This window comes from Triticum aestivum, chromosome 1A, assembly GCF_018294505.1.
Source record: "Triticum aestivum cultivar Chinese Spring chromosome 1A, IWGSC CS RefSeq v2.1, whole genome shotgun sequence".
NCBI classification, from domain to species: domain Eukaryota; kingdom Viridiplantae; phylum Streptophyta; class Magnoliopsida; order Poales; family Poaceae; genus Triticum; species Triticum aestivum.
The window spans coordinates 19850015-19858356 of NC_057794.1; positions in this window are offsets into that span (position 1 = coordinate 19850015).

Genomic DNA, 8342 nt, shown 5'->3' on the forward strand with positions numbered 1-8342 from the left:
ATCAAAGTATTTTCTGTTCAAAACATTATAAGCAACCTCTAAAATTTATGAAACTAAAATTATATAAAATTGATGCAACTAAAATTATCAAAGTATTTTCTGTTCAAAATCATTAAAAGCAAAAAGAATTTTCATAAAGAACTTTTTTATTAGAAACTTTAATAGCAAAAAGAATTATCATAAAATAAAATAAATAAGTAATTAGAAACAAAATAAAATAAAATAAATAATTATTTTGTTGTAAGTAGAAACATAACAAAAAAATAAAGAAATAAAGAAAACAAAAAAACTGGGAAAAAATTAAAAAAATTTGCCACCTACTTGGCCACCACGGCCTGAATACGACTAGAAACCCATCCATGGGCCAGGATTCAGGCCCGCAGGAGGCCCAGTAGGCCCATCAGGCATAAGAGTCACAATTAGGCCCGTAAGCCTGCAATGAAGAGGAGCTCGAGAGGGGTGCGGCAGTGGGGCTTATAAACCACTGTGCACCCCTCTCAACTAGCGAGGTGGGACTAAACTCCCACCACCACCCCGCTGTGCAAGGCCTTTGGTCCCGGTTGGTGGCACCAACCGGGACTAAAGGGGTGCATTGGTTCCGGTTTGTGGCACCAACCGGAATCAATGCCCCCCTTTAGTCTCGGTTGGCTCCACCAACCGGGACCAATGGCCGCCGCTTCCCGCCCTTTGGGCTGCTGAAAAGAGACCTTTGGTCCCGGTTGGTGGCACCAACCAGGACTAAAGGGGGCATTGGTCCCAGTTGGTGCCACGAACCGGTACCAATGCCTTGGGTATATAGGAAATACACTTAGCAGTTTCGACCATATCCATCACTTCTTCCCCCGACGCCCCTGCTCCTCCTCGTCGTCGCCGCCCGACGCCCCTGCTCCAGCTTGCTGTCGCCGCCGCCACCGACGCCGTCAGGCTGCTCGACGTCGCCGTCGCTGCCGCCACCGACGCCGTCAAGCTGCTCGCGCCCCTGCCGGCCCCGACGCGCCGCCCACCGTGCCCCGCCGCCCCCCTGTGAGCACCAGCCTGCTCCCGCACCCCTCTCCTATCCCGCGCCCCTGCGCCCCTGCCCTGCCCCGCCGGTGCCGGCCCCACCACCGTGCCCCTCCGCCCCTGCGTCGTGCTAGCTATTAGATTTTTAGATGTTTTTATATGTTTTTAGATGTTTTTAGATTCTATTTTTAGATGTTTTTACATGTTTTTAAGATTATTTTAGTTTATGTTTAGTTTGGTTTTAAGATTAGGAAAATTTCAGATATATAGTTATATTTATTTAGATGTGTAGTTAATTTAGATGTTGTAATTTGTTCATAAAATTGTGCACTTTTGTATAGAAACTTTATTTTTTTCATATGTACGAAAATGTAGAATGACAACGAAAACAAACATATAAGAAAAAACAAAGGAATAAATGAAGAAGGACCCGTGGTGAAGCAAGTCTTTTTTAAGGTAGTTCTTTGTTAAAGTGAGGGGGGACATCCGGAGCACCCCCCGGCCCTCTCGCTCGACCAAAACTCTCGAGGACACCCAAACTATAGAAAAAACGATGTAGGTCTCCTACCCCCTCCTGCCGCGCCCCTACCGATCGACAAACTCTCTTGAGGCCACCCAAATTTACCAAGTTAAAAGAGCGTTGTCGTCGAGGCCACCCCGAACCCCTGAAGTGTTGTTGAGGTCACCCCAAACCCTTGAAGCATTGCTGAGGCCACCCCAAACCCTAGAGAAGCGTCGAGGCCAGGCCACTAATATGATTCCTTATTGTGCTTAGCTAGCTAGTTCAATGTTTGCCACTAATATATCCATCTGCCATGTTTGAATAATAATTGCCATGTCGTAAATATTTGCAGAAACTATGGATCCGCACCCCTGAGACGAAGCAAAAGAAGCGGTGTTGGGGTAGATAATCGCACATGGAAGTGATGTCGTCTTGTCGTTTCTCAACGACACATGCACCGATGGTCTGGAAAGACAGGATGAAGAAGCAGGCTATGACGATGATCAAACAATGGAGGAGGAAGGACACCGTGATGACGGCTCCAGTGACCGAATGGAGGGGGAAGGACACCGTGATGACGGCTCCGGTGACCGAATGGTGGGGGAAGGACACCGTGATGACGGCTCTGGTGACCGAACGGAGTCCGGCCAGGTATATATATTAATTAATCAAGCATGTGCTGACTATAGCTAATTGATGCATTAATTGTTTTTGGTATGTACACATATTAACTCTCTTATTTTTCTTCTTTTCTAGCCCTCCAGATCGAGCAACACTTCGGTAACGAGACGAGGCCCAAACATAAAGTTGCGCGCGGATGAAAGGTACACGATCATCAAAATTGATCGTGCTGGCCAACCGATTGAACCCCTCCGGACCAAGCAAAAATTTAATGCTCAATGCGGGGTTCTAGTTAGGGACATGATCCCGATCAGCATCGAGCCATGGTTGAAGCATAAGGACAAAGACTCTCAGGTGTCTTATGTCAGCGATAGGCAGAAAGTTGATCTTTGGACCGTGCTGCAGGAAAATTTCACCTTCCCGCCAGAGTAGGATCCGGAGAATCCAGTTAAAAAGCCAATGATCAAGGCTTATGCTCTTAAAAATATGGCTGAGCTATTCAGGAGGTGGAAGAATGAGCTAAAATCAACGTTTGTCGACCAAGACAAGACTCTAGAATTCATCGGCCGATTTGAGAAGATCAAAGATTAGTGGCCCCCATTTGTCACCAAAAAGAAATCTGAGAGAGCAGCGAAGATGTCAGCGACAAACAAGAAAAATGCTACAAAGAAGAAGCATCACCATTGCACGGGGTCAGGTGGCTACCTGAAAGCCCGGCCGTTGTGGGACAAGGCTGAGAATGACCTCATTGATAAAGGGATCGAACCAAAGACGCGACGCTGTCCGGACTGTTGTAGGACTTGGTTCTTCGGGGTTGGGGGAAAATTGGACCCTGTAACAAGGAAGTGCGTTTGGACCAATGAGCAGCTAAACACACCCATCGAGAAGCTTCAGGAGTATATCGAAAAGGCATAGCAAGGGACGTTTGTTCCGGATAGAGAGAACGACAAGCTCACAGAGGTCCTCGGGAATCCTGAGCAGCCCGGACGGACACGAGGCAAGGCAGGCTCCCTTTCGTGGAAGGTTGGATTTCCCGACACAGGAGGTTACAAACGCCGGGAGAGGAAGAAGAAAAAGGAGTTGACCCAACTACAGGCGCTGCACGCAAGGGTACAAGCGCTAGAGGAACGATACGTAGTTCGTACCATGCGACCTGCCGAAGCTACCCCGCCATCTCAGCGGAGAAGTAGCGTGGATTCCATGGAGCTGCTTCGGGAGCCTGTCTTCACGACTCCTGGTAGCTACCCCTTGGATGATTTCACGGAGTCTCAGCATTGCCACCTTTTGACACAGTGGGTGGAATTGAAAGTCAAGGCGGCTGTTGGCTCTGTTGCACCTCCTGAACCTGGCGCAACTTTTCACTGTCGACCGATTCCAGAAGGATATGCTAGGATGATGGTGCATGAAATCACAGAAGGATTTGAGGACCTCCAGATTGACCACCCTACGGGTGACGGGGAGACTTGGCTGGGTTCTTGTCTGAAGACTCCATGCCTATGGCGGAAGGAGGTCATCAACCTTCCGAACTGGACGCCTCCTCCTCCTCCTCCTCCGGTGAGTTAGGGCAATCTGCCTCCTCCACCGCCACCTCCTCCAGCGAGTGATCAGGGCACTCAACCTCCTTCTCCGGTGCGTGGCGGCACTCCGCCTCCTTCTCGCCTGCGCCGGCGCGCCCGAGCAGCCACCAGCCTCCTCCCTCGCCTCGCTAGCAAGGGCGGAAGAGACCCGTCGCCGCCCCGGTTGCTCCGGCGCGTCGTAGTCCTTCTCCTCCGCCTCATAAGCAAGCACAAAAGAAGACAGCCACAGCCGCTCCGTCTGCTCCGGCGTCTAGCCGTACAGCCAGAGGTGGGAGGCAATACAGATACGATCCACCTCTCAAGCCTCTAGAGAAGTTACCGTACGGGAGGACCATGGAAGAAAACAAGAAGATCGTGGAAAAAGAAGTGAAGGACTTCTTTAAAGGGGTGAAAGCAAAGAGACATCCACCTCTGGAGGAGAAGGTAGATCCGGTGAAAGCAAAGCGCACTATCGATGCCCTGAGGAAACCACCAAAGTCTCCACCGAAAACCAACTATGAGCGCGTTACTGAAAAGGTATATCTCAAAGCGGAGCGGTCGAGAAGTACTGTCAGTGATCAAAGGTTAAAAGAACGACGAGCAGCTGGGAAAAAATTGCCCAGCTCGGCGAAGAAGCGAACCAATCGTGCCCCCCGCTCAATGTGTCTAGCGACATCGTCACTAATGATCCGGGGATGGTACCCGGTTATAGCAATCTTGGAGATTACCTGCCCGACGATGTACGTTATGATTTCTTTAAGGTGGACGAACACAGATACGAGTACGGTAAGCCTCTCGTCAAAGATGAAAAATCTCTAACAACGATGATGCAGAGATTCCATGATTGGTACATGAAAACCTGCAGAGTGTCTGGGGGGACGGATACTTTGTATCTGAGAGTTAAAGAGGAGCACGACCTCGTTGGAATTGATCTGTTGTATGTTCCATTTGAGGAGTTCTTCCAGTTCTTCAATCAAAAGGCCCTCGATAAATTAACGGTCACTTGCTACTGTCTGTAAGTACTACTTCTGTCATTAAGTCTCTATATATAGCTCAGCTCTTTCATTGCATGTATTTATAATTATCCTCACTATATTATGCATATTGAAGATCGTCGAGTGCAGAAAAGCAGAAATGTATGATATTGGGTTCATTAACACAACTCACATAGATGAATTTCAGGTTAAAAAGAGTGCCAAAGATGCCGAGGCCAACTTGCTCAAATCATTTATAATAAATCAAAACAAAGATAAAATACTCTTTCCTTACAACTTCAAGTGAGTGTTACTGTCTTGTGTATATTCGGTTCCCTTATTACTCGAGTGAGGTTACAGTAATGTAATTGATGAGTTATGCATGCGTGCGCAGCTTCCACTATATTCTCCTAGAGATTAAGCTCGAGTAGGGACTAGTAACCGTCTTAGACTCGATAGGAAAAGATCCCGAGACCTATGTGGACATGACTAAAATACTCAACAAGTAAGTTCAATCGATCATTATCGCACCATATCGGCAACTTTTTGTTCATTTCCTGATATCTCAAGTAATAATTATTTTCTTTGTCTTGCAGGGTTTGGAAAAGTTCACCGCAGAAGCTCCGGGACTGCCGAAGGAGCTGCGATATACATACCCGAAAGCAAGTACTACTCGCTAGCTAGTTCCGCGCATCTCTCGTTGATTCTAGCTACTTTCATCAATGCCATTTATAATGCTTCATTATCAGTTTGATTGACCTCTATTTCTCATAAAGTGCTTGTGGCAGGAACAAGGGAATGATTACTATGGATACTACGTGTGCGAGTTCATCTACAACGCGACTTGCAAAGATAAGCGGGGCTACTCTAAAAGACAATTTGATGTGCGTAAGCAATAATATTCACAATTTCATTTTATTACACCATCATTTCTGTTGAGTTTCATTCATATGTATGTATTAACCCCCTTCTTCAAATTAGACGTGGGAGATGCGGAATGAACTCCTACCAGAAGATCGCATGAAAGCAATTCAAGAGGAATTAGCGGGATTCTTTCTTGACCACGTCATCAATAAAGCCGGAGAATACCATGTGGAACTTGAATTCAGATGCTAGGTGATTGTAAGAGATCTTACATATTGTATATGTATGTAGCCAGTAGCGTCGGATAGATAATACGAAAAATTGTTGTTCGACCAATCTCTCGAAGAAGGAGAGGTCGATCACTTCTCTCAGTATGCATGACGAACTTCTGTACTTAATGGTTTCCTTCATTTTCTTACTAGCTAGCGTGTTGAGGGCCTCTCTATACGTATAGTACGTAGCATTGACTAAGCACGGAGATAAGAGAGGACTTCTCTATTAATTAATTAGCTACCTAACACAATATATGAAACACCTTAATTAACCATACAAAACCCCCAAATCCACCCCCATTTCAGAAAAAAAACAAAAACCCTAGCCCCTGAACAGCTGACGCATGGATGCCTATTGGTCCTGGTTGGTGCCACCAACCGGGACTAAAGGGCCTCCTTCCTAGGCTCGCAGCACCGGCCACGTGGAGGCCCATTTGTCTCGGTTCGTGTAAGAACCGAGACTAAAGCCCTAGGCATTAGTAATTACCCTTTAGTCCCGGTTCCCCAACCGGGACAGATGGGCCTTATGAACCGGGACAAATGGCCCTTTTTCTACTAGTGGTAATTCCTTCGTAGGCTTGGTGGAAGATGACGTCGTTGGATGCGATTTGTCATGTAATCAGTTCAATTAGTTAGGGCTTGATCCCTCGTATGTACTATGTTCTAAGATTGATGTTTGCTATGACTTTGCTATGCTTAATGCTTGTCACTAGGGCCTGAGTGTCATAATTTCATAACTAAACCCTCTAAGTTTTCGATAAATATATTTGAGTTCTTGATCATATCTACTAGTTATATGCACTTGTTATTGTTCTGATTCGTAGACCTCAAAGTGAAAATAATTGGGTTACTCTTGTAGGATGATTGTAATTCGTGGAGTTCATGTATTCATCATGTGTTAATGATTTTTTTCGTTTCTCTATTGAAAGGAGGCCTTAATATCTCGTAGTTTCCCTTTGGAGCCCGCTACCACATGAGGGTAGGACAAAAAATGTCATGCAAGTTCTTATCATTAGCACCTATGACTATATACGGAATACATGCCTACATTGTATTTATGAATTTGAGCTATTGTGTATCACTCTAAGGTTGTGAATTTTATATCATGAATTCCATGCAACACAAATATCCATCACTGATCCAGTGCCTACGCTTTTCTCATATTGATCTTTGCTAGTTACTACTTCTGGTACTATTACAATCATCACAAACTGCTACTGTTGTTGTTCATGTTACTATTACTACTGTTACTGCTACTATCAAAACTATCAAACTACCATGCTACTAAAAACTTTGCTGCAGAGAGATAAATTGCTAGGTGTTATTCAATTTACACATCAACTGCAAAGGTTCATAAACCTTCCATGGCTTCCTTATGTCGAATCAAAGACTGTCAGAAAGACTATCGCAATCCCCTATACTTGTGGTCAAGACCTTTTTTCGACGACGTTGCTGGGGAGTATAGCTCTATTTTTTGAGTTACTTAGGATTTATATCTGTTGAACGCTATGAGGAATCTGAATGAAAACAAAACCAAGATCGTACCCTGTAAGACGAGGGGAGGTAAGAAACTACCATCTAGCTCCGCACTTGATTCACCATCTGTTTTGAGTAGGCGACACCACCACCTGTTATTCATTCTGATATGTCACAAATAATTGATGATACTATTTATGCTATAAATGAAACTTGTGACAATGCTAGTACTCTGCTTGATGATACTGTGCCATGATTGCTCTCGGACTATAGCGCCAGAAAAGCTCCTGTCTGCTAGGACTACGTCGGTATTTCCCCAAAGAGGAAGAAATTATGTAGCACATCGACGGTAGGTATTTCTCTCAGTGAAGAAACCAAGGTTATCGATGTCAGGACCCCGACTCAATGCCACATCGATCTAGCATGTAACACCTCATATCACTTTGCGGCCTCACGCACGGTATTCCCACGGGTGTCGCCTTACCTTTGCCCGGGACCGTTTGCGCCTTTTGGCACACGTATATGACAGTGTCGCTAGCATCCATATGATAAGGAGCCCGGGCTGACATGGCTAGTCGTAAACCCAAAGTGGCACAGACTTACAGGGACAGGCATCCATGACCCAGCATCGAACGTGTCAGTCATCAGCGAGTGAATCCAGGCTGTAGCACTGGGCTAGCAGGACTCCGGTGAACCGGGCTGTAGCGGGCTAACAGGACTCCGGTATTCATCGCGTGACATTTCCCCAAAGGGACAGACACAGGAACGAAGAAGGACACATGCCGGCCAGCCTAAGTGTTCCGGAGCAGTAGCAAGCTACCAAGGCTCTGTGAAACACTAGGAGACATTTCCCGGTAAGAGAGGCTACTAAGGATAAACAACTAGATGGTCAGATCCCACACATACCAAGCATTTCAATAACATACACACAATATGCTCGATATGTGCAATACAACATGGCATCACAAAATGACTCTACGACTCAAGTAATTTATTCATTAGGCTCCGAGGAGCGAGATATTACAAACATGGGTCTCATGACCCAACACTCAGAGCATACAAGTCAAGGCACAAG